This window comes from Prionailurus viverrinus, chromosome C2, assembly GCF_022837055.1.
Source record: "Prionailurus viverrinus isolate Anna chromosome C2, UM_Priviv_1.0, whole genome shotgun sequence".
Classification (NCBI taxonomy): domain Eukaryota; kingdom Metazoa; phylum Chordata; class Mammalia; order Carnivora; family Felidae; genus Prionailurus; species Prionailurus viverrinus.
This window is the reverse complement of record NC_062569.1, coordinates 85062582-85082786: the sequence shown is the minus strand read 5'-3', so window position 1 is coordinate 85082786 and position 20205 is coordinate 85062582. Positions and strand designations below refer to the sequence as shown.

Below are 20205 nucleotides of genomic sequence, written 5' to 3'. Positions count from 1 at the left end.
GGGAGGGCAAGCTGGCACCTATGCTGAGAATTGAGATGTCAGCAGTTTAGGAAATGGCCAAAGCCCTCCTGCAGCACCAGTGACACGTATCACCGCCCTGCTCCCCTGCTGCCACCCCACTGCGTCCACAGCAACAGCAGTCACGGGCTCAGGATGACATATGTGGCTCTCAGCCGCCAGCGGATGACAGAGTAGAGATAGCAGAGACTCTGGTACATACGGAAGAGGCGGCTCTCACCCGAAGCAGCCAACGATGCCGCTGGGCTCTGCCTGCTCACGGTGGGTGAGACCAGAAGTGAGTGGGTGACGCCGTATGGGTGCGTGCAGAAGTAGGCACAGAGCAGAGCAGGTACAGGGTGTGGACTGAGCTCTCCTGGGTCAGGAGACTCTCAGCTTTGACATGAGGCTTGACTCTCTTTGCTCGTCCGGACTGGCTGTGTGCGTCTGCGTCGCCCGAATGCGACTCCATGATGGAGGGGGACGGACCCCAGCGCTAGGGGCTCTGGGGGCTCCTCAGTATGGCGGGAGAGTGGCTGGATGCTGGGGCTCCTCTTGCTCAGCTCAGAGGTAAAGGCAGGGACACCGTCTTGCTTGTATGGGACAGCGCCCTTGGGTGCTGAGTTAATATATAACCAAGCTTGCAAAAAGGTTTATCTGTTTGTCTCTGGCAAGGACATTTGGGCAAATGGCTTTCTGCCCCACTGCCCTCGGTATTAGTGTTTATTCTCTTTGGGCAAAGGAAAGAGATGATAGAAGTGTCCCATACCACTGGTCCCTTTTAGTTCTCCGTTGACACATAGGCGGCCAACTTTGTAAGAGGACAACCCTAGGGGGCTGTTGCTATGGGTGGAGCCTCGCCATAAGCTTGGGAAGCAGCACCATGCGGAGAATTTGCCTGAGATTTGCAGCCAGGCAAATTCAAATCTGGACTCCTCCACGTAGGAATTGTGATACGGGAAAGTAATTTACCGCTTCCCGCCTCAGTTTCCCCATCAGTACCTGCCCTTCTTGCTGGACTGGGGGGAGGGGGAGCAGAGGACACAGTGCAGAGACAGCTGCTGTGCTTGCTGGTTTGCTCGCCACTGGGTGTGACCCAGGTCCCACTGGTCTAGAGATGGAGACTCGGAGGGCTTTCGGTTCACGAAAGCCATTTCAGTGTCAGCCGGGGCAAGCAAAGGAACCCAGCGTCAGCCCTGCAGCAGCCAGAAAAGGAAACTGCAGCCAGGAACGCCCCACCCTGCAGGGCCCCTGTGGCCACCACACCTGCCCTCAGACCCACACAGACACCACAGAAGAGGGAGCCCCGCCGCCCTCAAGTTTCCTGGACTCATTCTCGACACCCACTCTCACTCTGCCTGACCTGGCACTTGCTCTCCCAGCTCCGGTTGCCCTGCCCTTCTGGGTTTGACCCCTGCCAGTTCCCTGCTCTCGTCTTGAACCCACTCAAAAGTAACTCCGATCAAACACCCGTGGCACGACTCTTACGGCCCCTGGTGCACCCGCTGCCCCTGTCAGTGGGGCCGGCAGCTGGGTGCCGCTGAAGAAGCCTCCTCCCTCTTCTGGGTGCTGTGTTGGCTTCCGGGGTGGCATTTCCTCCTTCCCTCTCTATTTCTTTTATTTTTTGTTTTGTTATAGCTGGGGAGGAGCAGTCTTTGAGGAGTTTTTGAGTGAACACGCCATATGCCTGTTTCATCACGAGTGCAAATCAGCAGGAGGAAAAAGGAGGTCCTTAAAGTGACGTGAAGCCATCAAAGGAGCTCTCAGGCCCCCTTCAGAAAGCAGAGGGAAAAAAAAAAAAAACAACACCTGAGCAAGTTCCTGACATCAACGTCTGAATCTTCCTCCTCTGAATGCTGTAGAGAGGAAACGTTTCTCTCTCTGCTCTGAGCCTCAGTTTCTTTTTTTGTAAAATGAGGACGATAACGATTCCAGCGTAGGCAGCTTCATCGCGTTGCTATCTGGACCACAGCAGGTACTGGATGTGAAAGTACTTGGTAGGCGACGCAGCCCCATGCACCTGACAGGGGCGGCCCACGTCAGGTCTCGGCCGCATTCTGGGTTGAGGTCTGTGTAGCCTCAACTAGGTCATTCCTGGCTGTGCGAAGCAGCCCCCTGCAACGGCCCCTGAGTTTCCAGGACTGGAAAACAGATGAATTCCACGTGATCCCTTTCCTCAGGCTTTTCTCCCAGATGGGGTGTGCCTTGCGGGTGGTGAGGAAGCTTGAGGAATGCTCAAGGGTCCCTTTACGGGAAGTCTCCAGATGCGATCTCCTTGTGGCAAACACCTGACCTGAGGACCCCAACTCCCGTCATCGCCCTGTTAGAGGAGGCAGACTGTGGGAGGTTCATGTGGTGCTGCATACGTGACATTGCCTCCCCACGCAGGCAGGAAAAAGAAAGTCCTAAAGGGCACATAGTTATTATTCTGATTTCATAGACGAAGAAACCGAGGATAAGAAGGGTTAAGCTCCTCCTTCACATTTGCACGGCTAGTAAGAGGGAGATGTGGCATTTGAACTTGGGGCAGCCTGACTGCAAAGCCTTGACTGGTTCCTTTATATCACCACGTGTGATACAATGGTTGTCACGTGTGTAATAATGCTTGTCTCACAAGATGGAAAACTGCAGAGGGTCCGTGAAAGATGTGCCGTGCAGTTTTAGAGGAGGGAGGGATCACTTCTGGTTGGAGAAATCCAGGAAACCTTCATTGAGGAGGTGGCTTTTGCCTCCAGGTCTTGAAGAATTGGCCAGATTTGGACATTCAGAGATGCCTATTCTTCCCCGTCAGTTGTCCCTTCTGCGGGCTGTGTGGCTGGCTTCCCACATCTGGTGAATCTTTGCAAAATCCATTTAGTCCCCAGCCTCATCCTCTTTCTCACTGTCCCCGCACAAGAGAAGTCCCGGAATACTGGGAACGGGAGAGGAAGTCACTCCGAACTGGGTTCGACTAAAGAACCTTCCTGGAACAGGCCCTGGGGAGAGGTCTGATGCGGTGGGTCAATTAAGAACCGGATTTTATTGCAGATTTATTGCAGCCTTCCTTCCTTCCTTCCTCCCTCCCTCGTGTCCTGAGTGCCTGCTCTCTGCCGAGGGCAGTGCTGAGTGCTGGGGACGGGGAGGTGGGGGCCCACTCTGACACAGTTTTTGGCCCCGGGGAGTCTCAGTGTTTAATGATGGGAGGGATAAGGTTGCAGGGCCCCAGGGTCCCAGTGTTTGCCTAGAAATTCAAGAAGCCCCCAGGGTGGGGCAGGGTGACCCCGTTGAGGGGTGTGGGTAACTAGAGTAAAAGAAAATAAGCTGGCCATACAGAGCAGGGGAGGGGGCGGGGAGGGGGCGGGGGGGGGGGGGGCGGGAAGAGGGTATTTGGGGGAGGGGCGGACGCAGAGGGGAGAAGCTTGCAGGGCAGCCAGAGGGGGAGGCCAGGGCCTGCTGCTGAGAGGGCTGAATGAGTCAGGAGCCGGGCAGCTGGCTCACCCAGAGGCCGCCCCACCGCACCTGGCCTTGCCCACAGCTGTGCTCCAGCGAGCGGCCCACGCCAGCAGCCAGCTTTCATCAGGGCAGCCAGAGCAGAACTTGGCTGCTTCACTGATTTTCTTCTGCCTCTCGCCGCCCACTCGGGGAGAGCTTGTAGAACGGGGCCTGTATCAGAGACGATTGGGTAAACCAAGGATGAGAGACGCTGCACGACGTCCTTGCACCCGCTTCCTTCCCAGATGCAGGGGCCGCCAGCACAGGGCCTGAAGTTTCTCCGCCGAAGTGTGCCCTTCAGCCGGCTCGGGGTCCTGCCCAGCCCCACCATGGGGGGGAGGGGGTGCCTCGGCCCTGGAAGGATCTGAGGGTAGCTAGGCCAGCGGTTGCTAAACTGACAGATGGTTACCTGGGAAGCTTTGAAAAGTACACGGTGCCAGGCTCTGAGCCCAGACGTATGACTCAGTAGTCAGGGTCCCGTCCCTGTCCGGTTGTTGATTCTGCAGGTCCCACGCTCGGAGGGGTGGTCCCCTGGGGCCGGTGAGGCCCAGGCAGCACTTTCCTTCCTTGCGCTTGGCAACCAGCCTTTTCTTGTGAATTTATCGTTCTCATTAAGGGAATGGCTCTCCAAACCCGCTGAGAGGACCAACGCTATTGTGCTCCTGAATGCCGGGCTGACCGGCCAGGAGAGGGTTTCTGGGCTGGCTCTGTTCCATTTCATCATGGAGAAGGAGGCTTTCCCCCGGGGGTGGGCGAGCGTTGTCTGTTGCCTTGAGATGCTTCTCCTCAGCTGTGGGGAGAGCTGGTCAGCCAGAAATGTCCTCCCCAGGGCTCAGGCCTACCCGGCCGAGAAGAGGGTCTGTGGACAGACGCTGCTGCCCGCCTCCCCTCGCGTGCCCCCATCCCAACCTCCAGGGCTGGCTAAAGAGCAGGCTGTCTTCTGGAGGAATTGAGACGTTGGGCATCTCTCTGGGAAGTCATTTTAAATCTCATTTCTAAGTCCCAAGAGGTGCTCAGCAAATGGATAGTAATGATTTTTATTCCATGTGCCCGAGATTTGCTCGTGCAGGCTTTCACGGGTTCGTTCCCTGTGACGCCCTGGGAGGAGAGGGGACAGGGGACCATCTTCCCATGCTGAGCTCAGAAAGGGAGTGGGCTCCCAAAGTGTTTGGTCCTAAAGGACCAAAAGTGTGTGTTAGGTACCGTCACATGGTTGAGAAAGAAAGAGAGGGAGAGGAGGGCCAGAGGGGGGGAGAGAGAGAGATGGAAAGAGAGAGGGAGAGAAGAAACAACTGATAAAGCAAATGGGATAAAATGTTAATAGTGAATCACCTGGCTAAAAACATACAGGTGGTTTTGACTATTTTGACAATATTTTGAAGTTTTAAATTTATTTTCAAATAAAAACATCTTTGAAAAGGGGAGGTGGTTTATTCAAAGACATAGCAAGTTGATAGTGGGGCCCCTATCCACGTAAGGCTCACCTGTGACATCACCTCTGGATTTATTTATTTTTTAGACTCGACTTAAGTGCCAGTTCTCGAGTGAGCCTTCCCTGCCCTCCCAGACTAGACCGTGAACCCCGATTTCATGTACTTATCACAAGAGTTACGAGTGAATTATTTTCAATTTGATGCCTGTTTCTGCTGCTTGACGGTAAGCTCCTTGAGGAGAGGACCTCATGTGCCTTGTCCCTGCCGGATCCCAAGGCTCTAGCACAGAGACTGGGATATAGTAGATGCCCAGCTAGTATTTGTTAAAAGGCCGAATGAGTGCGTGAGTGAGTGTCAGAGCGCAGCCCCGGATGTGCACAGGTGGACACACGCACAGGTGCGACCATGCTCAGGCTCTGCTCTCTTGTTCCATTGCTCTGTGTCATATGCCAGGATTTACAGGGCAGCTGGCAGGGTGGCATCATGCCTCTGGAAATGACATCTGGGAATGAATGACATCCTTTGGGAAGACAGGATGACGCTCCTTCCCAGCCAGTGCCTCCCTCCCCTCCCCACCTCAAGCCCAGAGGCTCTTCCGGGGGGGGGAGAAATGATGCTCTGGTAGCAGGTGGTGGAGGGATCCCAGAGACAGCAGGCTCCGAGAGGGGGGCAGGGATGCAGAGGGGAAACCGCTGCCTTTCCGGAAACAAAAGAGCCCTTTAAAGTCACTTGATATCATGTCTTCCTGCCCTGGGCCTCTGCCAAGCCTCCCTCTTCCTATTGTGGAGCAGCAGGGACAGCAGAGACCTGTATTTGCTCCCCTGCTGGTGCACTGCCCTGGGGACTGGGAGCAAGCGTCGTGCTGGCAGGCCTCCTGTGCCCACAGTGTGCCCGCTAACTGAAGAGTTCTGAGTTTAGGTTTTGATGGGTCACGCATCCACATATTTCAGAATCCAAAAGTGTGGGCACACGGGCGGCGAACGTCCCCCTTGCGCCCCGTCCTCCATCCATCCAGTTCTCCTTTGGGAAGGTTTTGGTTCTTAGGAATCCTTCTAGAGATAGTTGATGCACATACAAGGAGATATGCAGGTGCCCTGCAGGGGCAGAATTCCACATACACTGTTTCTATCTTGCTCTTTGCACTTAATGATGTGCATTTTACTTTCTCGGTTATGTCGTGTTCCGCGGGGTCGGTGTCCTGGGGACCCCGTGCTCCAGACTTCCCCTGTCATGCCGTGTGCATGAATCGCACACTTTTCTTCCTGGATTGTACTGAGTATTGAGGACTGATGGAAAGTTACAGGTGAGAGGAACCTACTCCTGTGCTGCTTGCTCAGGCTAGTAACCACTGGCCACAGGTGGCTCTTGGGCATTTGAAACATGGCTAGCCAGACTGGGATGTACTGTAACTGTCAAATCCTCAGTGAATTTTGAAGATTTAATTTTTTTAAAGTGTCTGGGGCGCCTGGGTGGCGCAGTCGGTTAAGCGTCCGACTTCAGCCCGGTCACGATCTCGCGGTCCGTGAGTTCGAGCCCCGCGTCAGGCTCTGGGCTGATGGCTCGGAGCCTGGAGCCTGTTTCCGATTCTGTGTCTCCCTCTCTCTCTGCCCCTCCTCCGTTCATGCTCTGTCTCTCTCTGTCCCAAAAATAAATAAAAAACGTTGAAAAAAAAATTTAAAAGAAAGAGGAAAAAAAATAAAGTGTCAAATATCTTATCAGTAAATACATGTCTATATTTATCACAAGTCTAAAATATGATTTTTAAAAATTATCTTGGTTAAGTGGTTTTTTTTTTTAACAATGTGGCTACTAGTGTATGTAAAATTATATAGATGGCTCACATTTATAGGTGGCCAGGATGTTTCTAAGGGGCTATGCTTCCTTGGAGACTTGGAGCCCCGGGAGGGGGCTGGGGGTGGGAAGGAGCTAAATAGATCAGAAGGGGAGGGAGCTAAGGAGTGGAAGCAGATGGCTGGCAGCAGGGTGTTGAAAGCTCCCCGGGGCAGGGGTCAGGAGGACTGGGTTCTCGCCTGCCTCGGTGTGACTTTCTGGGGAGCCCCAGAACCAGCCTCCTCCCTTCTCAGTCTCCATTTCCTTCTGTGCGCAAGATGGTGGGCAGGATTTGAGAATGGTGCCTCTCTTCTCTATCCCTGAGCTAAAACAGCGCCTAGTGCAGGGCAGATGCTTGCTGAGTGAATGAATGAATGAATGAATGAACGAGAATAGGAAGTGGAATGAAAAATGGGAGTTTCCTTTTCCAGGTTAAGTGTTAGCCTCATCAAAGAATCAGGACCTGGAGGCCCCCTAGAGATCGAAGGGTGCCTGGGACTATGAATCCAAACCTCAGAATTGCAGGAGTGACCTTGCCCCAAGTCTCCCTGGGGTGTCGGTGGCAGACCCAGTACCACAACCAAAGCCCCGTCCAGAACAAAAAGGCTGTTACAAATTAGTAGCACTCTTGGGAATGTCTGCTGCGAATGCAGCTGGGCCGCGGCACCCCTCCTTCTCCCCTTCTAGCCATTTTCAGGGTGTGGGGCGACATGTCCTACTGCTATCAGGGGTCAGCGAGGGGGTTTTCATAGATTATATTGAAAGAATTACAATGGTGAGGGAAAGGAGCCGAGTTCCCACAGAGTGTCCGGTCACTCCTGTGGGGGGCTCTGGGAGCCGGGCCCGGCTGCCTCTTTCTCTCTGGGAAGCAGCACACACAGTTTTTAATAATTAAGTAACTTTAATTGTCCTGGGAAAGCCGAGCTCGCCTTGGGGCACGCTGCACAAACTCATAATTAATGTTACCAAGAGAGATTAGCAAAGGAGAACTGAGAAATGATTCACTTTTTAAAAAGCGCCTCACTGTTAAGCCTTATTATCCTAAGTTTAGAACCTCATTTATCTGCTTTGAGGGGGGGGAAAAAAAGAGACCCAAGACCCAGAAACTAATGCATGTGAAATTAAAACTCCATGTCTTTGTAATCTCATTTAAAATCATCAGATGGGAAAATGTTGCCATTTATTGATCCCACTCTGGTGACCGAGGGAAGATTTAAGACAGAGGAACATAATTAATAAATAATAATGCATTAACAAAAACTCAAGCTTTTTCCTGTTATCCTGTTATAATCGCGTTGTAGCTTTTTTTTTTTTTTTTTTTTTTTTTTTTGCAACAGCGTTTTCTCTCTGGCTGTCTACGAAAGACATCCCAAAGTCTGCGTGATTACGTGGACTCATGCAAGGATTCTGGTGGGGTGTCCGGCCTATCAGTGTTTGGTGCGTATTTGATGAATTAATGAACAAGCGAGCACATTCATGCAAGATGGGAGGACTCTAGAAAGCTCCTTCCTTGCACAGACATGCCCAGGTGGTAGGAGCGGTGAGCCCGGCCCGTGCCTGGGGAAGGAGTCTGCGGTGGTGACGAAGGAGGGGGAAATACAGTAGGTGGGGGCGGGCGGGGCGAAGCCGTGAAAATTAGGAGTGGGTGTAAGCGCCAGGGCGCAGCGTGCAGCCAGCCACAGAAATCGGGCCTCTGCTGGCCCCTGTGCATAATTAGTAGCCAGAAATAGCACCTGATCGGTGGCCCTGAACGAGCAAATGTGTTTCCGTGCGGGTCCTCATGTCTCCACAGCACTGCCCTGCTTTCTTCTTCCTTTCAGACAACAACTATTTGCATCCCAAGTGATGGGTGTCCCATTCTTTCCAAGCACCATTCTCCACAGGGATAGATGGAAACAGCTGGAACGGAGGGGGGAGACTTTGGCTGTAAACCTAGACAGAGGTTCTCTTCTTCTCTCTGAGCCTCAGTTTCACCATCCACAAGACGGGAACCATGTTTGGGCTTCCCCGAGGCTCGACCGATGGTGTGGACGGCAGCTCCTTGGCAGGTGGGAAGAGGATACCAGAGGTGCCTGGAGCCCCTTTTCCAGGTAGCTGTGGGGGAGGTTTTGTGATGCGTGCTTCTTTCCTTCTGGCTTCTCCACAGCCTTGGTCCTAACCCAGGGGTTCGCTTCTCACCGTGTGCCCACCAGATCCGGCTCCGACAGCCCCTGTTCCCTCATCCTGGAGTGGGGGGAGCTGGAGGGGGATTTGCTTCCTGTGGCCACATGCGAGGGCACTTTTCCTAAGAGCTTTGCTGTCCCTGAAATGTCACTCAATCCCGGGGGAGGCTGGTGGGTAAATAATGAGGAGGTCGCTGATTCAGCTCAAGATGTGTGACTCCTCTCAAGTTCTCTACGTGTGAGCAGACCACTTACAAAGAATGAAATCTTTTAAGATGTGAAGGAATGAAGCCATTCTCTTCCTGGGGCTGTCCCTTTGTGACCTCAGGCAAATTGTGTCTGCGGCCTTTGTTGCCTAAGGGGAGAGGGTAGAAGACGCCCCAAGGAGACTCCTTTAGAGCTTTTCCTGAGCGCGTAGAAACTGAGGCACTGGGCACTGAGGTGCTGAAAGTGCCTGAGGCTGGGGAAAGCATTCAGATCTGCAGGTGGAGAGGAGGGGTACAGGGGGACAGGGCTCGCCATAGTCCCCCAGCCCGTTCTATACATTACACATTGCCAAGTTCTTTCCCATCCACGATCCCGTTTGATCGGCACGAAAATTCCAGGAAGGAGATATTCCCATTCCCATTTTGCAGATGAGGAAACTGAGGTTTCTGAGATTTTAGGTGACCAACGACTCGAACCCGGGTTCTCAGACTCCCACCACTCTGCCCAATGAGAGGCTGCCCATCATAATCTTGATACTTTCTTCTGGCTCTTAAGTACTGTGATATGTTCCTTGTCTCGTCCAACATGTGACGCCATATATCTAATTACTACCTTGGGGTTCAGACAACATTTTGTTTCATTCACTCATTTTTCTGGTCAGCAGTCCATTGTCTTTTCAGCTTACATGCTTATATGTTCCGAGACTAGTACCACTGTAGCTAGTCAGGATTGCTGACTCTGAGCCTCGGGCGAGGTGCGTGTTTTAGATTTCAGTTTGATCACACAGGCCAATAGTAGATAATCCGAGTTGTAAGAAAGAAGAGTAAAAAGTAAGCCCGTCCCCTCTTGTTCTCTATACTCTGCCTCTGAGGGCTTCTCCCAGACACAACCACTGCTGTCAGTTTTCCATGTATCCTTGAGGTGGTTTATGCAAAGGCAAGAGCACACACAGGTATGTGTGTGTGTGTGTATGTGTGTGTGCTTCCCTTCTTCCAAAATGGCAGCATACTATAGGCACTAGGTCGTACTCCCTTGCTTATAAAACTCTATCAGGGACATCGATCCATACCAGAACGTAGAGAGTCATGCCAATATTTCTATATGGCTGATTCACATTTCATTTTACTTAACCTACATCTCATTAAAAAAAAAAAATTAATGTTTATTTTTGAGAGAGAGAGAGAGAGAGAGCACGAGCAGAGGAGGGGCAGAGAGAGACAGAGACAGAATCCGAAGCAGGCTCCAGGCTCTGAGCTGTCAGCACAGAGCCCAACGCAGGGCTCGAACCCACGAGCCATGAGATCATGACCTGAGACAACGTCGGAAGCTCAACTGACTGAGCCACCCAGGCACCCCCATTTCATTTTTTAAAGCTACTTGCCTACTGATGGACACTGGGTTGTTTTTGTTATTTTGTTATTTTGCCATTCACATCGCCCCTTACCATCCAAGCCTTAATATTACGATTGCCTAGGAGTAGTCTGGTGCGGTGGAAATTGCTGGGGCCACAGGACTGAGATATGAGAGTTCTATCCCATCTATATTACATTTGCTATTTGACTTGCAGCCAGTGCCTGCCTCCTTGGGCCTCAGTTTCACCATCTGTCAAGGGGGACACTGGGCCGATCTGGTGTCCTTCCAACCTGTCTCTGTACCCTTGAGTCTCCCCACACCCCAGAAGCAGCAGAGCTCCCCATCGAGGGTCAGCCAAGGCTGCGGCTGTGGGTGGGCTCCTCGGGGCTCGGTAACCTGTGAACCTCTCCCTTGCTGCGCTGATCTCAGTAATGCAATATCGAACCCAGTCAGGCAAGTTTGGCCTTGCTCTCCCCTGGATCCAGTGTGATTCAAGGCCCGTAGCGTGGCTTCCTTCCTCAATTAATGACTTAAGCGTTATGAATGACTAATCAGTTCAGCACTGAGAAGAACTGGGTGGCTGAGTAGGGGCTGGGGTGGCAGCGAGATGGATGGGCTGGGTGTGAAGGGGGCTTTAGCCTCTCTGCCCTCTGCTCAAATGCCTTTGGGTCTCCATGCTTTCTTTTAAGGGGGGGCCGAAGAGGGTCAGATGTCCTACCCAGACGCCAGGCTCCAGTGTCTCCTAGAGTACGTGTCCCTGGGTTGTTGTCCCTGTAAGCAAACCTCTCCAACCTCCTCTTCCATCCTGCAGCGGGAAAGCCAAATGCTCATGGAGAAATCCCAGAGTGGAATCTGAGGCAGGATGGCTGGATACATCATTTGGTATGATATACTGTGTACCTAGGAAAAAGTTTTGAAATTAATCTATTCCTGGGAGAAGGCATGACGTGGTGGTGGGGAGTGTTCTTTTTGCTATGCATCCCAGACGGACGGCCTCCTGGCTTCTCACCCTACTTATCTTAGGCAGCTTGCTGCAGATTCTAGGATTTCTGGGGACTGGAGGGAATACTTCTCCTCTAAAGCAAGGCATCTGGCTTCACAGCCCACCCTACCTCACTCCACTCCCTTTCTTTCTTCACTGACCCTTTGCAGGCCGGATCACCCAGCCCTCTGTTTTCTAGTGGTGGTTAGGCAACCACCCTTTGTGGTGGCCCCCGAGGGCACGCCTGGACCATTACTGCCCAGCCTATGTCCCCATGGGGCCTCACGCCCTGGCCTCACCTGGCCCTGTCCCCCAAATCTTGACCAGAGCTCCTCCACTCTGGACATTGTGTCCTGGCATGGGTCCCCCTCCTCTCCTCCTCCACCAGGTTGAGCACTCCCTCGGAGCTCCCCGACTCCTTGGAGAAGGGGGGGGTCCTTTCCTGCTGGTCTCTCTTCTTGGTCTTCATTTAGAAACTGCTCTCCTGACTGGCACACGAGATGTGCCACCTCAGCCTGTGCCATTTGGAACTCAGGCCACAGGAAATCTCTGAGCATCCTGTGTGTGTGTTGGGCCACCTGTCTCCAGCAACATGTGCTGGGCCCTGTCTCTGGGGTTTGTATTGGGACACTTGCCCTGGCGCTTCCACAGGCAATCAACTCATTGGGATGGGGGGGGGGGTTCTCTAAATTTTCCTTTCTTCCCAACATATTTCCTTTCCAGGGCTTCATGAGCCCATGTGCCCTCTTGAGGTTGAAAGGCATCAACATTTAACCAGTGCTGTGCCCAATGCAGACGTTCCGTTGTTGAATGAATGGATGGGTGGGTGGTTCTTATCTTGGGCAATGTCACGTTCCCTTCACCTCCAAAACCTTAAAGTTGCCTTTTGTACATTACCTGGACCAGCCAGCTGCTCAGTCCTCCATCACTTTCTTGGGCACAACTCTGCCTTCCTCGGGGCAATGGCAGCCAAGTTCATCACATCAGAAGTTCACTGGCTTCCCGACCTGATTGAGTGCAGTTGGATTTTGTGCAAATCATCTTCAGCTAAAATCTTTAATGATTTAGGATGAGTCGCCCTACTTGGCCTTTTTCTAGGAATCTCACCCACAAATTTGCTTTAAGATGAGAACCTCCCCAAGAGGGAGGTGCATACCCCAAAAAGTGCTCTCTGCCCCCCCCCCCCCCCCCTTCTGCTCAGTGGCTCTGGACTCTGGGCCTTGGGTTTCTGCCTTTCCCCCATAGTATTGGTGCCCTGGGCCTATGGGTGCACAGGCCCTGCTCCTCGGTGAAGAGGTGCTGCTTGGGGATGAAATACACACCAACATGTGTATTTCCTGAGACTAGAGAGGGAAGCTAATGCATTGCCTACTTTAAGATTAACAAGCTATTTGACTAAAGAGATTTTTTTTTCCTTTCTGTTCTCCACTTCATCCCCTTTCTTTCGGGTGCTTTTCACACCAAGTCACTGAAATCACAGGGTATGGGAGGTATTTTTCTCTTTAGAAATCCTTTTTCAGGCAACTATGTCAAGAATGTTTTCATACTTTGGGTCGGATGGGGAGGGAGGAAAAAAAAAAAAGGCTTAATCCCCCCAGATGGGTATTTCTCTGAAAACAGACATGCAAATGTTGGGCTTGTCAAACCCTAAAATGTTTTCTTTATTCTTGAGAATTATGGCAGACTGCCTGCTGAGCCTGGGAGATCTGACAACTGAAGGAGGGAGCAAGCAGAGTGTGGGAAAGGGCAGGCAGCGGAGGCAGAGGCACGCGCCAGATCAGCCAAAGACAAGGGACAACCATTCTATGCCCTGTGCTGCAGACTATCCCTTCTGGCGCCCTCACGTTCTGTTGGGGGGAAGCTTACCTTTCAGGAACTGGGGGTGAGGATACAGAGCGAAGCTAGATGCAGGCTCAGGAACATCCTTGCCTTTGCTCTGCCCGTGGGAGGCTAGCCTGCGTGCTCCCTCCAGGAGCGGAAGCTCGTGCCTGACAACCCGAGTGTAACATAGAGACATAGAAATCGGTCATACATGCAGTCGTCACCTGAGGCTTCTGCTGAGACCTGGGGGATGGGAGAGGGGGCAGACTGAGCAAATGCTTCCTCTGGGCTACTAAATAATTGCAAAGCCCTTCATTGAGACCTTGCCACCCCTAGGTGATGAGTTCACAGCTCTGTGGGAGAGAGAGACAAGAAAACATGCATGTTAGTGCAAGGCAGCCTGGGCCGAATGCATGAAGAGAGGTGCAAACATTCCCCACCCCACCCCCCAAATATGGTTCAACCATTTACAGCAGGTGAGAAAATGGCTTTAAGATATTTTATTGCATCCGGAGCTCTAGAGAACGATTCTAAGTCTTTTAGGCTTCAGTTTCTCCTTCTCCTGGCCTTTTGCCTAATGAAATTATGGAAACAGGGCAGGGGTAACCCGCTCTGCATGGATGGGGGTGCTTGGATTGGGTACAAGTCTCACCAAGGCCGCAGGAAGAACCATGGAGTGGCCTGCTATCTACCTCTCTGGGTTGTTTTGAGAATCAAATGAGGGAATGGTTATGCTTATATTTTGTATGTTATAAATCAGTAAATAACTAAAGAGTAGAGTTACTTCTTTGAGAATTACTGCCTTGAAAGCCCTAATGATGCCTTCAATTTATCGAGCAACTACTATGTTCCAGGCATCGTCTAGGGTGTAACGTAAGCTTGATGGGGGTCAGGACTTGGTCTTGTCCCTGGTAGAGCCCTAGGGCCTAGAGAGAGCTGGTCTGAAGAATAGTAATTCTTCAACAGCTATTTTGTAGAGATTGGAAAAGTGATCTCCAATCCTGACAGTCCCCTGGGACTTTGGCCCTGCTCTGGGATCTGGAAGCTTGGAAAGGTTGAGCAGTCTTTCCTAGGTTGGGATCAGAGTTGAGTCCATCTGTCTGTGAAGTTTAGGCCCTTTCTATGATGTCTGGATCACCTTGGGGCCTCTGGGTCATCTCTCTCCTGACTTTGTTGGGTTTAGTTGTCGTTGGCAAAGTAGGCGGCTGTGCCGGCAAAATGTGGGGGTCACAGGGGCAGCCTCGGGACAGGCAGGTTCTTCCTTTCTGGTTCTGTGGACCAGACAGATTAACCAGTTAATTGTGGACCACCCCAATTAACTGCAGAAGTGCCCTGGACACTTCTTTTCAGGAACAGATGAAATAGTATCTGGGGTAGGTGGGAAAATGGTCCCTCAAAGGCATTCACCACCTCATCTCTGGAATCTGTGGATATGCTATGTTACATGTGAAGGGGAATTAAGGTTGCAGGTGGAATTAAGGTTGCTCATCAACTGACCTTGAGATGGGGAAATTGTCTTGGCTTATCCAAGGGGCCCCCAGTGTAATCACAGGGATCCTTTTTTTTTTTTAATGTTTATTTATTTTTGAGACACAGAGAGATAGAGGATGAATGGGAGAGGGTCAGAGAGAGAGGGAGACACAGAATCCGAAGCAGGCTCCAGGCTCTGAGCTGTCAGCACAGAGCCGACGCAGGGCTCGAACCCACAGACCGTGAGATCATGACCTGAGCTGAAGTCGGATGCCCAACCGACTGAGCCACCCAGGCTCCCCATAGGGGTCCTTTCAATGGGGAAGAGGGAGGCAAGGGAGACTGTGTCAGAGTGATATGATGTGATGTGATGTGAGGAAAACTTGCTTGGCCACTGCTGGCTTTGAGGATGGAGGAAGGGACCACAGACCAAGACCAAGGGACCAACAGACCCCACCCCACCCCACCCCCCGGTCTAGAAGCTGGAAAAAGCAAGAAAACAGATGGTTTTCTAGAGCTTCCAGAAAGGACACAACCTCGTCAAAACCCTGATTTTCACCCAGTGAGACCCATGTCAGACTTCTGAGCGCCAGTGCCATCAGAGAATTGGAAACTAATACAGCATCTTAGCCAGGAGCAGGCCTCAGGAGGGTTTAGCCTGTGCCTTGGACTCAGGGACAGACATGGTGGAGGCAGACGTAACTCTCCCAGGCTTTCTGGAAACCTGCTCTTGCTCCGGCTCTAGTGCAGCCCGCAGGTGCCACAGGCTTTGAGCACTGTCGTGGAGATGCTCTGACTGCACTTCCCTCTGGGCCGCCTCACGAACCTCTCACTCCCTGTCCCGGGACTGTCTGCTCTGTAGCATTGACATTTACCAGTGTGTATCCTGGAACCGCACGGGACTGCCCGTGACCGCGGGGGCCCAGGAACGTAGCGATAAGTGCTTTCCCCTTTCAGTGCTTGGGTGGGCAGTTCTGAGATGCTTTCCACAAGGCTTTTCAGGAGTTCCCCAGGAAGGGTGCCGGGTGGAAGCCTCCTCAGGAATGCATCCTTGTATGTCTCCCTTCTTCCTTGTTTCCCTCTCAACTGGATCTCACTCCTGCCCCCTGGGATCATTGCCAGAATGAATACCTGGATGGGAACTTTTGTTTCCAGCCCTGCCTTTGGAGGAAACTGCTGAGACCATATGCTGAACAGAACAGCTGTTCATCTAGTATTTGCTCAGAAGTATGTCCCCCGCCCAGCCTCACAGAGCCGCGAGGGGCTCTCGAGGGCCAGAGTAGCGGGTGGTAGGGCACCCTGGGACATGCCGAGAGCAGCACAGCTGTAGACGAGCCTGCCTAGGGTCTTGGCTGAGGATACTTCCTGGTCCAGTTAGAGACGGATGAAATCTGCAGGGGTCGTTTCCAGGCTCTTGGGGATACCACAGGCCCTGCTGGTGTGGTCACCCGAGTCCCCTAACTCTCGTGGGCTTCCCTTAGAACGTGCCCACGGTTGCTATCATTCCGGGCAGATGTGCTTCTGATGAACTTACTGACACCCTTAGCAAGCAGGCTACAAAATGGGGGATTTGTGGGCGGCTGGGAAGCTGGGAGCCTCCCGGCCCCACGGCTGGGCAGCTGTTCCCAGGGCTGGCTGAGCATGTCTCTGCAGTGGGCTCCTTCCCTACCCCCACCGGAGGCTGCCTCTGTCATGCTGATAGGCCAAGCTGCCTCTTGGATCTGCGGCTTTCCTACCAACCATGCCCAGAACAGATGGAAACGGATCTCTTGGGCATCTCCAGCTGATGCGGATTTCACAGCAGGAGGAAGAGAGTGGGGGCAGCAGACAACCCAGCCCCTTCCCACGGCCACTTGGGAGGCCACACTGGTTGTTCAGCTGTCCACCCTCTCTGGTTGCGAAAGAGGTGGGGCTTGGGGTGGGGATCCATTTCAGCGGTAGTGAGCCTAGCAGCTAGAAATTCCAAATACTCCAGTTCCTTACGGTTTTTAGCCAGAGCTCCAAGGGGACCCCTTACCTTGCCAGAGCAGAGTTTCGGGCCTCCCTGCATAGCACTGCTGCACAAAGGGCTAGACTAGTCTCTAGGGTCCCCCCCCCCCCACCCCGCCTTGTAGCCTCTGTTCTATGCTCCCATCCCAGTCTCCTGCACAAGCACATCTGCTATAACCCTCTACACCTGGCCCGGATACCACTTTTTCCAGGAAGCTGCCCCCTTCTGCTCCCCTCCCCCATTTTGGCAGTAATGTATCCCTCTTGTCTTGGTGGGGCCCAAAGTCTCCATCAGTGTGGCTCAGATGAAACCAGTGGCTTTATGCCTGGGGTCATAATTACTCCTGTGCTTGGTCATGTCTCATTGGCAGGGTCCTTTCTAGAGCAGGGAATCTTCTTTCTTGGCTTCATAGTTCCCATGGGAGGGGCCTGGTAATCTTTCTTTTGGTCTGGTTGGTTTTGTTTTTATTTTTAATGAGTGCCTATGAAAAAACTGATGCCAAAAGCTGCTTTCCCCCCAAACCCCGTCTCAGCCCCTCCTTGGGCTGCGATAAAAAAATGCCATTGACCGGGTGGCTTAAACCATAAACATCTATTTCTCACAGTCTTCAGGGCTGGGAAGACCAAGATCAAGGTGCCAGCAAATCCAGATCGCTGTCCGTCGGGAACCCTCCTCTTGATTTGAAGGCTGTGTCCTCACATGGCAGAGAGAGATGTCCTCCTTATAAGGGTACCAATCCTATCATGGGGGCTCTACCCTCATGACCTCATTTAAACCTACTTAACCTCTCAAAGGCCCCACCTTCGAGTACCATCACAGTGGGGATTAGAGTTTCGACGTATGATTTATGTGGGGACACAAACATTCAGTCCACAGCCCATCCTGTAATCGTGACAACCTCTGTAACAAATATTGAGAATTCTGTTCAAAACAACTCTCTTCTGAGTGCCAGCCGTGTTACGGGCCTGGGGAGCTGGAGAGAGGTATTCACTGGTGGCCAAGACCCAGTCCCTGCCCTCTGGGAGCTTCCGGACTGATGGACTTGCTGCTGCCCCCAGACGACCTGTGTCTTGTCATCATCGCCAGGATGGCTGGGGGCTGCGGAAAGGGGGCAGAGGTGTCCGGGGGCGGGCGTGCCACCGCCTGCGGGCTCAGGGCAGCTCCGTCACCAACTCTGGCCCGCCCGCCTCGGCTTAGAAGATACAGTCCCATGTGGACACCAAGTGACAGCTGAGAAGCCTCTTCCTCCTGTTGGTTGGTTTGTTTATTGTCTTATTCAGGCCTTTCGAGGCTTTACAAGTCCCCAAGAACTTGAAGTTTTGTCATGTTTTCAGATGATGCATGTGAGTGTAGAGTTGTGCTGTCCAAATGTCCAAATGGTAACTGCCAGACACATACGCATTTACATTTGTTTCAGTTAATTAAATGCAGTGCAATTTATTTTCACTATTTAAATTTTTTTCATGTGTATTTATTTTTGAGAGAGAAAGAGACAGAGCATGAGCAGGGGAGGGGCAGAGAGAGAGGGAGACACAGAATCCGAAGCGGGCTGTAGGCTTTCAGCTGTCAGCACAGAACCTGACGCGGGGCTCAAGCCCACGGACTGTGAGATCATGATCTGACCCGAAGTCGGACACTTAACCCACTGAGCCACCCAGGCGCCCCAGAGGCAATACAATTTTAATTTCAGTTTTTCAGTCACATCATCCACATTTCACGTGGGTGCTAACCTCGTGTGGCGAGCTGCTACCACATTGGGCAGCGCAGAATAGAACGGTCCCATCAGCCCCAAATGTTCTGTTGGATAGCTTTGGTACAGAAAGTTGCTTTCTTGCCATTTGTTCTTAGCGTTTTATTTTTTAAAGAGTTAGCTACGTCTGGTCTTCTTAAATGACCCCCTCTCTTTGGTGTCTCCTCACATAATTTTTTTTTTTTAATTTTTTTTTTCAACGTTTATTTATTTTGGGGACAGAGAGAGACAGAGCATGAACGGGGGAGGGGCAGAGAAAGAGGGAGACACAGAATCGGAAACAGGCTCCAGGCTCTGAGCCATCAGCCCAGAGCCCAACGCGGGGCTCGAACTCACAGACCGCAAGATCGTGACCTGGCTGAAGTCGGACGCTTAACCGACTGCGCCACCCAGGCGCCCCATCCTCACATAATTTTTTGAGGACTCGAGCTGTTAGTGTTGACGGTAATACCCTGCAGGCCCAGCCCCACCTTCACTGTTACGTGTTTCATCAGCTTGGCCTTTCTGTGCCCCGCTCTCCCTGGGCTGGTGATATTGTCCATCTTGCCTCTCAAACCTCTGTCAGAACAAATGCAAAGGGCTTTAGGCTGGCCAGGGGAAAACATAGCCGAGATCCCACGTAGCGAAAGTGATAATGATCTTTTGGTACCTGGGGAGAGGCTGCCCTTGCTTGGGACAGATCACACTTGACCTGGTGCCCTCCCCTCAGGTGGGGTTGTGAAGGCAACCAGTTGTCTGAGGGCCCGCTTTTCTCCATTTCAGCCAGAACGCTTTAAAACACAGCACCTCGGGGCGCCTGGGTGGGGCAGTCGGTTAAGCATCTGACTTCAGCCAGGTCACGATCTCGCGGTCCGTGAGTTCGAGCCCCGCGTCGGGCTCTGGGCTGATGGCTCAGAACCTGGAGCCTGTTTCCGATTCTGTGTCTCCCTCTCTCTCTGCCCCTCCCCCGTTCATGCTCTGTCTCTCTCTGTCCCCAAAATAAATAAACGTTGAAAAAAAAATTAAAAAAAAATAAAATAAAACACAGCACCTACCTGATGAGTTGGAGAGATCGTCTAGACAAGCTTCATCTGAATTATATCGTAACATATTATTACCATAGTACATTGTATTGTACTTTTCTTCTGGGTAAATGTAATTCCTTTTACATTTACTACTACGTGCATACTTTCGATATTCCAGGAAGAAAAGGGGACATCTTTGGTGGGGCAGCCAATGCAACTTCCAGGGTATTTTTCGGCTGGCTGGGAGCCCATGCTTGTGTAATGCCATCAGGACAGCATGCAGAGAATGTCACTCACTGCAGGACCCCACTGACACCAGGGCAGTCACGATATAGCCAAACCCCATGCCAAGGGACACCAAAGACGAAAGCCTCCGTGGGCCACATCATTCGCCTGCAACATCCCTCAAAGTGTAGTGGCTTGTATACCTGGTCACTGTTAGTAGTGGGCATAGAGAGATGACAGACACAGATTCTTGTCCTCCGGCCATAAAACCAGCTGCCTAGAATTTGGCGAAGTGACCAGTTTTGCTGAAATAAAAACCTCGGTTTTACGCGGAAGTGATTCACTGCTCTGCATCCAACATCAACACGCTTCCTGCTTCCCCTGTGTCTTTGAATCCAGATGTTGGCTTAATACATCCACAGAGCACCTCCCACATGCTGAGCACCGGGCTCGGTGCTGAGAGGGATCCAGAGATAATCCGTGAGGGCCGAGGGCCCGGGAGCTGACGGT

The 20205-nt window shown here is 52.2% G+C and overlaps 2 long non-coding RNA genes across 2 annotated transcripts; both read left to right on the top strand.

Moving 5' to 3' along the window:
- Nucleotides 1-1740: 1740 nt before the first annotated feature.
- On the top strand, nt 1741-8240 carry LOC125174610 (uncharacterized). The gene is made up of 3 exons (XR_007155473.1): nt 1741-1972; nt 4988-5124; nt 8069-8240. It is a non-coding gene; the product is annotated as an uncharacterized LOC125174610 (long non-coding RNA).
- A 132-nt stretch (nt 8241-8372) lies between these two features.
- On the top strand, nt 8373-13871 carry LOC125174611 (uncharacterized). Its single transcript, XR_007155474.1, has 3 exons — nt 8373-8821; nt 11265-11335; nt 13593-13871. It is a non-coding gene; the product is annotated as an uncharacterized LOC125174611 (long non-coding RNA).
- Nucleotides 13872-20205: the final 6334 nt, after the last annotated feature.